This window comes from Vidua chalybeata, chromosome 3, assembly GCF_026979565.1.
Source record: "Vidua chalybeata isolate OUT-0048 chromosome 3, bVidCha1 merged haplotype, whole genome shotgun sequence".
Taxonomy (NCBI): domain Eukaryota; kingdom Metazoa; phylum Chordata; class Aves; order Passeriformes; family Viduidae; genus Vidua; species Vidua chalybeata.
In genome coordinates, this window is record NC_071532.1 from 99,841,195 (window position 1) to 99,850,990 (window position 9,796).

Genomic DNA, 9,796 nt, shown 5'->3' on the forward strand with positions numbered 1-9,796 from the left:
TTTATAGGTTACCATTAAATGTAACCTATTGAAATCATAAACTAAAAATTCAGCTGCATAAATCTGTAAAGCTTCATCAGTTTGTACTGGCTAATACCAGCTGAAGATTGAATTAATATTAACGGAAAGGAGAGATAGAGTTAATAAAAATCTGAGAAAAAAAATCTGGAATCTCTAATGACAAAGGGGAACTGGAAAGTTTATTTTAACATCCTATCTATTAATAATAATATTGTGCAAGCTAGATAATATTTGCTAAGCTAAGAGGATTAAAGAGAAGGAAATACTGACTTCATGCTTACATTGAGTACTACAGAACAGGAAAAGCTAGAATACAAACAGAGAGTAAATGAACTATTGGAATAGGTGAAAAATTTCTATTAGACTGATGGGCACTCTTCTGAATCACTCTTCTCAGATGTGTCCTTCAACTTACAAATTAAGAGATCTGTGCACTTGCAATCTTATGTGTTGTTTTTTTAGGTATGCAACTGAAAATCAGGAAAGCTTGGGTGAGTGCAGAAATAATAGGGCAGAATTGAAAAAAAAGTGAAAAAAATTACAAATATTTTTTGTTGACCATGCTTGCACACCACGTGCCCACCAAAGCTGCTCTATCACTGCCCTCCTCAGCTGGGCAGGGGAGAAAAAACAATGAAAGGCTCATGGGTGAAGAAAAGGGCAGGGAGAGATCAGTCACCAATGACTGTCTTAGGCAAAGAAGACTCCACTTTGGTATATTATTTTAATTTATTAACAATCAAATCAGAGTAATGAGAAATGTATTAGATACTAATGTTCTCTTTTTATCCTGAATCAGCAGACTGTGTTCTGAGCCATGTTTGATCCTGTTAATAAAATACATTACATCTATTCTTAAAATTACCTAATGACTGGGATTTTTACTCTTTAGAATGTTATACATAGTAATTGTCTGCCCTAAAATAATAATAGAATTAATAATAATAATAATAATAGTAGTAGTGGTAGTAGTACTAATAGTAATAATAATAATAAACAAAGAAAAGCCCACAAACTTACAGACTGGTTTTTACTCTTTTTTGTACCTCTTAAAAAACTCTGTCATGATTTTTTTTTTTTTCCCCAAAAGAAGTTCCTCTGCACTTTCATGCAATATTAGTTTCGGAAAAGTCAGACTGAGCATAATTAAAATGCATTGATTTCTATGGAAACTATATTCATTCTCTTAGGCCAAAGACCTGGAAGACTGAATGCAAGTATTTCAATGAATACTTTGTTCTGGCAAAGAGATCTTCAGCCTTCATATAAGCACAAATATAGATTCTGTCTCACAGAATAAAATGCACTGGGAAAGAGGGCTCTGTTCTTGCAGAATCATGTTCCCTGCATGGGTATTTGCTGTTCTGAATTCAGAAGCAGTTTCTCATGAATAGACTTTATGTATTTAAATCAGATTCACTGATCCTCTTACCTTGATTCTGAGTATGTTCATAGAAAGAGAACAAAACTCATAAAAAAACACCAAGGGGATGTATAAATTTATTTTCTTTCTATCCCAAGAGAAATTTTATGTAGTTGTTTCTCAGTTCAGAAAAAATAGCATAATTCAAATCCTTTTTCTATAACCTACAATTGCAGAATGTCAATCTAAGAATTTTTAGGCAATTTTAAATGAATGCTATTGAAGTGACTATTCAGTAGATGAAGAATAGACATTTTAATTTCAGTTTTAGTAGGAGTGAGACATAAACAAGGCTCTCTTTCAGTATTTTCCAACAATATTCTTTTAATCTGTATTGCATTAATATTGTGTGAGCTAGTAGTCTAGACTAGTCGGCAGTATATAAAAGAGACTAAATTGTGCTGTGGCTGCAATCAAACCTGATTAAGTAATGCTTCTGCATAGCATAATTTCGCCACACTTGGAAAGAACAGCTAAAAATGTGTCTGTTGAGAGAAGCTCTCTATTGTAACTCTAGAGGAGATCTGGTATTTAGCAGTGAGGATTCCAGCTTCCAAGGATAACTTCAGTTCCTCATATGATAGAGTCTTCAGCAGATCAGTGCTAAAACTCTCCTCCTAATGTCCAGAGGGTGCACTAGGAAAGAAAAGTGTCCATGTGCCAAGGACTCTGGGATGGCCAGTCCTTTGGAGACTATTCATGGATCCAAGCTAAAGCTCAGTCACTCAACCACTTTGGCCGTCTGGAGAAGGAACATTGAATCAGAAACCTATGCGAACTCCCCAGCAGCCCCATCCTATAGGTGGTTTCCAGCCAACACTGTGGGGAATAGTCTCCTGCACAGAACAAAAACATATGTAGAGATCAGTTTCCCGCATCTTCTCCCCCATGCCTGAACCACAAAGGATATGATATTACTGTCCCAGGCAAGGAGCCTACAGTTTTGAGCTCAAGCCAGAGAGGCTTACTCTTTTTACTTGGAAGATACTCAGCTCAAACTCAATTTATCAACTAAAATTGCAAAGCCGTTGAGTGAATCTGGAATAAATGTACATTTCTTATCCACATAATTTACAGCTTATCTGGTATTCTCTGCTTTTAGTATTTTCCTGCCATGCTCAATTAGATGTCTTCCACCACCCACTTTGAAAGTGTCTGTCTTCCAGAAGTGTATGAAAACTTCTATATAAAACCCATAAACTATGTATGCCCAAGGTTTTGGGTTGGGTTTTTCTTTTTTTTCAGAATGGCCATGAAAGCTCACTTAAATAAATAAAATATCAATTATGAAAATGCTGGGAGAGCAATATTTTATTTTTAGTTTGAGATGTAGTATTTAAAATGAATTGTGCCTGTATTGCTATTTAGCCTGTGGCACTTAGCAGCATTTAAACAATTCCATGTTCCCACAGAACTAAATACATCTTCTACCATTAATTATAGTAACAGTGATTGACTCTTTGACCTCAGTGCCTGTGGGAATACTCCCAGGTAATTTTAGAGGATGTGGGACTGGGGCTCAAATTCACTGTTCAGTGAGATGACCATCTCCAGAGTTATGAGTGGTCAATTGCACGAATCTCAGCGTGCTCTTGTTGCACCACTGAAATAAAAGTGACTTTCCCATGTCCTGTATAAGAGGAGGATGAAATCTCTGTGTACTTCACAGAATACACAAGTAAATTAAGCTTATGGAACCATTCCTATGCATCAAATGGGGCTAGCCCTGGCTTTGATAAATGCAGTCCCACACCTCTAAATAACTCAGGGCCAGTTCAGAGGTTGCTAGAGGCTCCTCTAAAAATGCATTTCACAACAGTGTTTCAGTCACTGAGGCCAAGTTTTGCTGGCCTTTTTAATGAACAGCAAATTTTCCTGAGTAGCAACCATGGAACAGCAAAGTAAGACACAACAAAGTGGTATAACTGAAGACAAGCATGGACATTCTCTTTGGGTTTGGGCAATGGGGGTAGCAACCAGTTCTGTACTAAAATATAATAGATATATTTTAGATATATATAATAGATATATTTTCCTCTTTTGGTTTTTTACTATGGTACTCATATTCATAAATTAGAGAATCATTGTTTGGTCTCTTGTGCTGAGAACTATTACGAATAAACCAGTAGATTTTTAATGGAGCATTATAACAGAACATTTATGGCAAGTAAATTATTGTTAAATCGATAAGAATCCAATCAGGCTGAATTACTGATTGTTATAACTTTGCTTTTCAGGCAAGTGCTACCTTTTTAAAAACTAGCTATTAATAATTATTATATTAAGATGTTGCTAGAAATAATTTGTTTCTATTGTATTAAAGTGATATGAACTAAAGTATTTTTGCTAGGATTCTCTAAGCTGAAGTAGTTCAATGAGTAAGAAACCCAAAATTACCATCTCAGTAAATATTTTGAGTTATTCTTCTGGATTTCCTCCTCAAATTCAGTCCACTCTAACTATAATGAATGCTCTTCCATTCTTAATACTTCTACCAAAACATTACACGATAGTCCATGTGCGAAATTTTAATTTTTGCATTTGCTACTAGCAATCTTTTGAAAGGTATTCAGCAGCTCAAACAAGCAGGTTGACCTCTAGAAGGACCTTTTGAAAGTACTTAGATTTAAAAAATCCTCATATGTCTGAAAAATGTGATAGATATTTCAATCAAAAAAATTCAGTAGGTATCAACCTCTTTGTACTTTGGATGAGTATTACCTTGTGCTTGGAACTGTAAATTTAAGTGGAAATTAAGTTCTCAGTAGGAGGTCACAACTGTTACTGCAGGGTATGGATTTTAACACAATAAAATGATATCTTTTGGTAAACACCTAAGTTATAGGTTATCACAATTCTATTTCACACTCTTTTACTGTGTAGCATAGACTTGTTTCAATATGGAAACAACTGTCTGCTTCCAAAGAACTGCAGAGAAATCCCATGAAAACTGCAATTATAATAACTATAAAGAATTAAAATAGCTCTTGGGCACTTCTTGTTATTGTTGTTTTCAGTTGTCAAGGAAAAAAAACTGAATAAAGAAAAAGAAAGATGTGCTCCCAGCAATAGGGAAAGCATTTAAAAGGATCCTGTAAACAAGCTGACAACAATTCATTTGGGGTTATGCATTTATAAGTGAAAAAACCCAAAATGTATGTCTGGAAAAAAAGTAAGGCAGAGCAGTATGAGGTCTCCAGTTTGAAATGCCTTGTGGGAGCTGCAAAGAGACTTGTAGTAATAAACCTTTACTATTATTAACTAATGGTAGATGAGAAGACAGATTTAGAGGTGGTAGAAAAATAGATACTCTCCTATTAACAGCCACAATACCACCTGAAGAGAGAATATGTTTCTCTTGCCATCAAAAGACCCAAAACTGCTGGATTGTTTTATGTTAAAAAAGATTGATGGATTTTCTTGACATGGACTCTACTGGCTGCTTCTTATTTCAATGAAAATTACTAGAAGCAGCAAGACAGACAATTAAAGACCTGTTGTGGCTCCTTTATCTTAGTGGTAATCTCCAATAAAACCTGAGGCTATTTTTGCGCAAACCACTAAGAGCAATCCTTTCTGGACCTGTACGGACAAGACCTGGAGACACAGAAGCAACCTTTTAAATGGTCTGCTTTGAAAAAAAATGATTAGCAGAGAGCTTTTACTCTGTGTGTGAGACAGGCAGAGCAGTACTTTAATAGAGCTCCGGCCACTGCTCCAAAGCAGCTTGAGCTGGTCAGTAGGGCATCAGGCAGGACAGATGAAAGGCTGCTTTCTCTATAAATATCTGTTGCACTGTTATCATTTTAGTTGATTTGATACCACTGAAAACCTGCAATTAGAAGATCAAACTTTTGGGGACTACTTAGAGGAACTTTCAATACAGATAATTGTGTGTTTCTAATCTACCAAGTCAAATGGATTTGCTGGGGAGATCAGGAAAAGTTCAGTTTAAACCCAAATGAGAACAAAAAGTAGGTTTCTTTCACTCAAAATCATTACTAGATTGTAAACCTTCCTGAAGGATATTCTTGCCTTAGAATATAATATGCTTTCACTTTCAAGGTCCTCTCACTGCTTAGGGAGCACCGTCATCTTCCTCTGGCCAGCCCAGCTCCACACTGACCATCCTCTCAGCCCATGATCACTTCCTAGAACTGTCCCTCACACTCTTTCTAGCTAAGGCTTGCAAAAACATTTTCAGATCTTGTGTTTAACATCAGGCTTCTTCCAAACTGTCAGTATGTCCCTATGCAGACTTGTCAGTGTCTGCCAGATGCTCCATCATTCCAAAATGTGCTCTTCTGGTAGCGTCACCACAGCACTGACAGAAGTTGTATGTAATGAGGTTTGGAGAGACTCACAGGCTAGATTTACACTGCTGAGGTCCCCATCAAGACAAGATTCAAGCACTCCTCATCCTTTACATCCAGCTTTCTAAAATGGTAAGAATAGAAAAGGTGGTGTGAGGTACTTTAAGAATCCTTTTAACAGATGTTGGGAAGATCAATGCGCAAGGCTTTGGTGCTGTACACTTATGTGCACAGTGAAAGGTCAAGAGACAATAGACACATTAAGGATGGAATAAAGAAAAATTTTCACAGTGAGTTAAGTCCTGGAAGAGGTAGCCCAAAAATCTGTCAAGTCTATGTTGGAGAAACACCAATTCAATGGGCAAGGTCCTGGGCATCTTGATCCGCTTTCAAGTTAATTCTGCTCGGAGTTAATCCTGCTCTATGTGACCTTCAGAGATCTCTTTTTCCAGCCTTAATTATTTCTGTAACTCTCTGATTGTGCAGTTGATTCTCTGATTCACTTTTCCAATGAACCATTGATTCCAACTGGTGGCTAGATTTCCCAGAATCACAGTTCTAGAAAGATCTTTCCTTAGTAAGACAGAATTTTGGGAAAAGGCATGTAAATTAAAAAGTAAATGCCATGCTTTTTTTCTGTCACTGGAGTCACAGGCAAAAAAAGGGCATAAGAAGAATTCCTTTTGTTTTAATAACATGTTACTAATAGCATTTCACAAAAATCACAGATATGAGATGAAATAAATATTAAATGGAATGAAAATGAAAAGAATGAAAATATTAAAGTTCAGCCTTTCATCCAGACTGAAGGTGCTGCTGTACTTTGTAAAGTTTTGATAGATGACTGAATGGAAAGTGATTGTACAAGAAACTTTTATTATGGTTATGCAGTGACTCTGCTACTTTTCAAACATACTTTTCAGATGTAAAGCAAAAAAAATAATGTCTTTCTCCTCCTAACTGCCAGCTCTCCAAACTCTCCTTGAAGTTCAAGAGGTTTCATAATACAACATGACAAATAATAAAGATTCTGTCTGATGTTTTCAGGGCAGTGTGGTGGTTTTTCTGCTCAGACCCCACTGATTTTAGCAGATGGCATCCTTAGAACTCTTTTTCCTCCCTACTTTACCTCATCCAACTGTTCATTTCATACTGCATCAGGCAAAAGAGACTCCAGCTGTGTGAGAGAACCAATGACTTTGTGGCACTACATGAAGCACAAACCTAATTGAAGCCTACATTTGTCACTGCGCTTTTAACCACCAGTAGTAATGAACCAAACAATATCTTCCTTTTGTGCCTTCTCTGTTCTCATTTGGTGAAATCTGTCCACAGTTTGATCTGCTAAGACCAAACTGTGGACATGTTAATGATTTAACCCACCATGTCTGGGAAATTTAAAATGAATATATTTGCATATGTCCTGCTTAAGGAATGTTGACCACCTCACAGTCAAAAGTATGCCAGTGCTACTAAGCATGGGATTCAGTGTGAAGACAAGGCACAAATAAGTTGATAAGTATCACTTTTTCCCTGTTATCTTCCCTGTGTGAATTACATTTAAGTTAACAGTTGAGTCACATTCTACAATCATTCCCCTAAATTTAAAGTAGTCTGAGGACTCCGTTGGTACAAGAAACCTAGAGACACACAATTAAGTTTGAATAATGGCACCTTCTTACATCAACACAGCTCATTATTTAATACTATCAAAACATCAGTTTTAATCACATCTGAGTAGCGAACAATAAATGTCATAGATTTTCTTTTTCTTTCTATTGTCTCTGCTAAGGGCCCCTTCTTTTTCAAGTGTGTACACATACTGCCTGAACAATGCAGTTTCCCTGACTCTGCCTATAACTTGATTTATTTACATTTTTGCTTTGTATCAACAGATATGAAATGTGAGTAAACCTAGTTGTGAATTCCTGCATGTGAACATTGGAATTATCTGAATGGCTAGCAAACTTCCTTATACACAGCTGACAATATTACTTCAACAGGATGGGGAAAGTACAGGTTTACCAAGGCAGAGGTTTTGCTGCTGTATATTCAGTGCAATTAACAGTAAGTAGAGACATTGCCCTACACTGCAGGATACAGTAATTACACAGAGCTTTAGCTGGAAAACCTTTCTGTTCCACTAACAAACTCTAGAGTGCGCTTGAGCCAACTTTAATCCCTTAAAGTTCCCTGGACAAAACAGGAATCATGTTCATGTCTACAGCCCGAGGAAGAAAGATCAGCCACCTCCAGAGGGCAAGTCAGATTACTTCAGTGTGAATGACTGCAGGACACGGCTGTGGCAGTGTGGAGAGAAGCTGGAGCAGTCCATCTCTCTTTAGCAGCTATAGAAGGAGCTACAGGACCACATTAGGTAAGACCTCTATGTTTTACACCACTCAGAGCACGTAAAAAAACCTTGTTCTGAGAATATAGCCAGTGCATGCACAGCTGAGACAGGTGTTCTTCAGAACAGTGCCCTTCTCCTCTGCTGCCCAGACCCAGAAATGGGAAAGGGAAGTACATTTATTCAGCCTGGCAAAGAGAAGACTCTGGGGACACCTGATTGCAACCTTCTAGTACTTAGAGGGGGCTACAAGAAAAATAGAACTTTTTTACAGGGCCTGTTGCAATAGGACAAGAGATAATGATTTCATCCCATGATTCCAAGAAAAAATGACCCTAAGGTAGGGTCAATTCAAAATTCATATAAGGAAGAAGTTTTTTACATTAGTGTGATGAACACTGGCATGGGTTGCCCAGAGAGGTGGCAGATGCTCCATCCTGCGAAACATTCAAGCTCAGGTTGGATGAGGCTGTAAGCAATCTGATCTACTTGAGGATGTCCCTACTCATTTCAGCGGGATTGGACTAGATGACCTTTAAACTCAAACCATTTTATGATTCTAGAAGCAAAGGATACTTTCTTACTAATGAATGCTTTCTTGGACTTCATTCTGTCAAACAGGCCCAAACAGAGCGTTTCATGCTTCCTTATTCCACCTGAAAAGTGCCAGTGGGTGAGAACATTAGAAAATTAGAAGCCTCAATTCCATATCTGCCCTAGAAGGTATTAATCATCTATTTTCAGAGTCCAGTAGCATTCATAGAATAGCTCTTTGAGATTTACTGTATTGTTCTTTACTTTGTTCTTCAGTAGGAAACTACCTACTGTGAATATTTTGAAAAACAGAAGGAAGTATTGAGTTTGGTCAAAAATACTGGCAACAATTTGTGACAGGGGCCACTGCTGTGCTTGAGTTCCTATAGTTCGTACTAAAACCTGCTATGTTACTACATCCTAAAGAGTCTAGAGATCTATGCTAAAGGAAATCTCCAATTTTTATATCCTTAAAACTAACACAGATCAATTTTACCCCAGAAACAGATTGACTGTTACACTGATGAGTAGGTTTTACAATTTTTTTGTTACAATTTGTTGCTTTCTATGCTGAATTCTAGCTGACATATACAGGCATTTATACAGTGTCAAAGGGCATACAGGTAAATGGAAGTGATCATACCTTTTCTTGGAAACTTAGGCAAGTCTACAAGTAGCATGTTGATCTGACAGTGCTGCCTAATTTATCCTTAAACATTTTCATAGAGTGGAGTATAAATGAGACCCTGCAAGACAAATATTTGTTAAAAAATATTCCTATTGCTTCATTGTCAGCCAAGAGAGAGATTACTAAATTGTTGAAATCGGGCAAAACTCCCACTCATAACTCTTGGCTGGAAAATATGTATAGATTTGCTCTACTGAAAAAGGCTTGCTGTCAAATCAGCAGATGAACACAAGATTTCAATGAGATAAGGCACCTTTCTGGGCCTTTGTTTAGTGATATATTGATGGTATTATCAATGAGACTATTTCCTGCCTTACAGTTAATCTCTGAATTTGTTAAATTTCGGATTAAACCAATAATTTCTCCTTTAAAAGTTAGGTTCTGGCTCTGGAATCCCATTCCAATAAGTAAACCACAGCAAAATGAATAAAACCAACAGACCGTACCCCAGTGGTCCTCAGATTGCA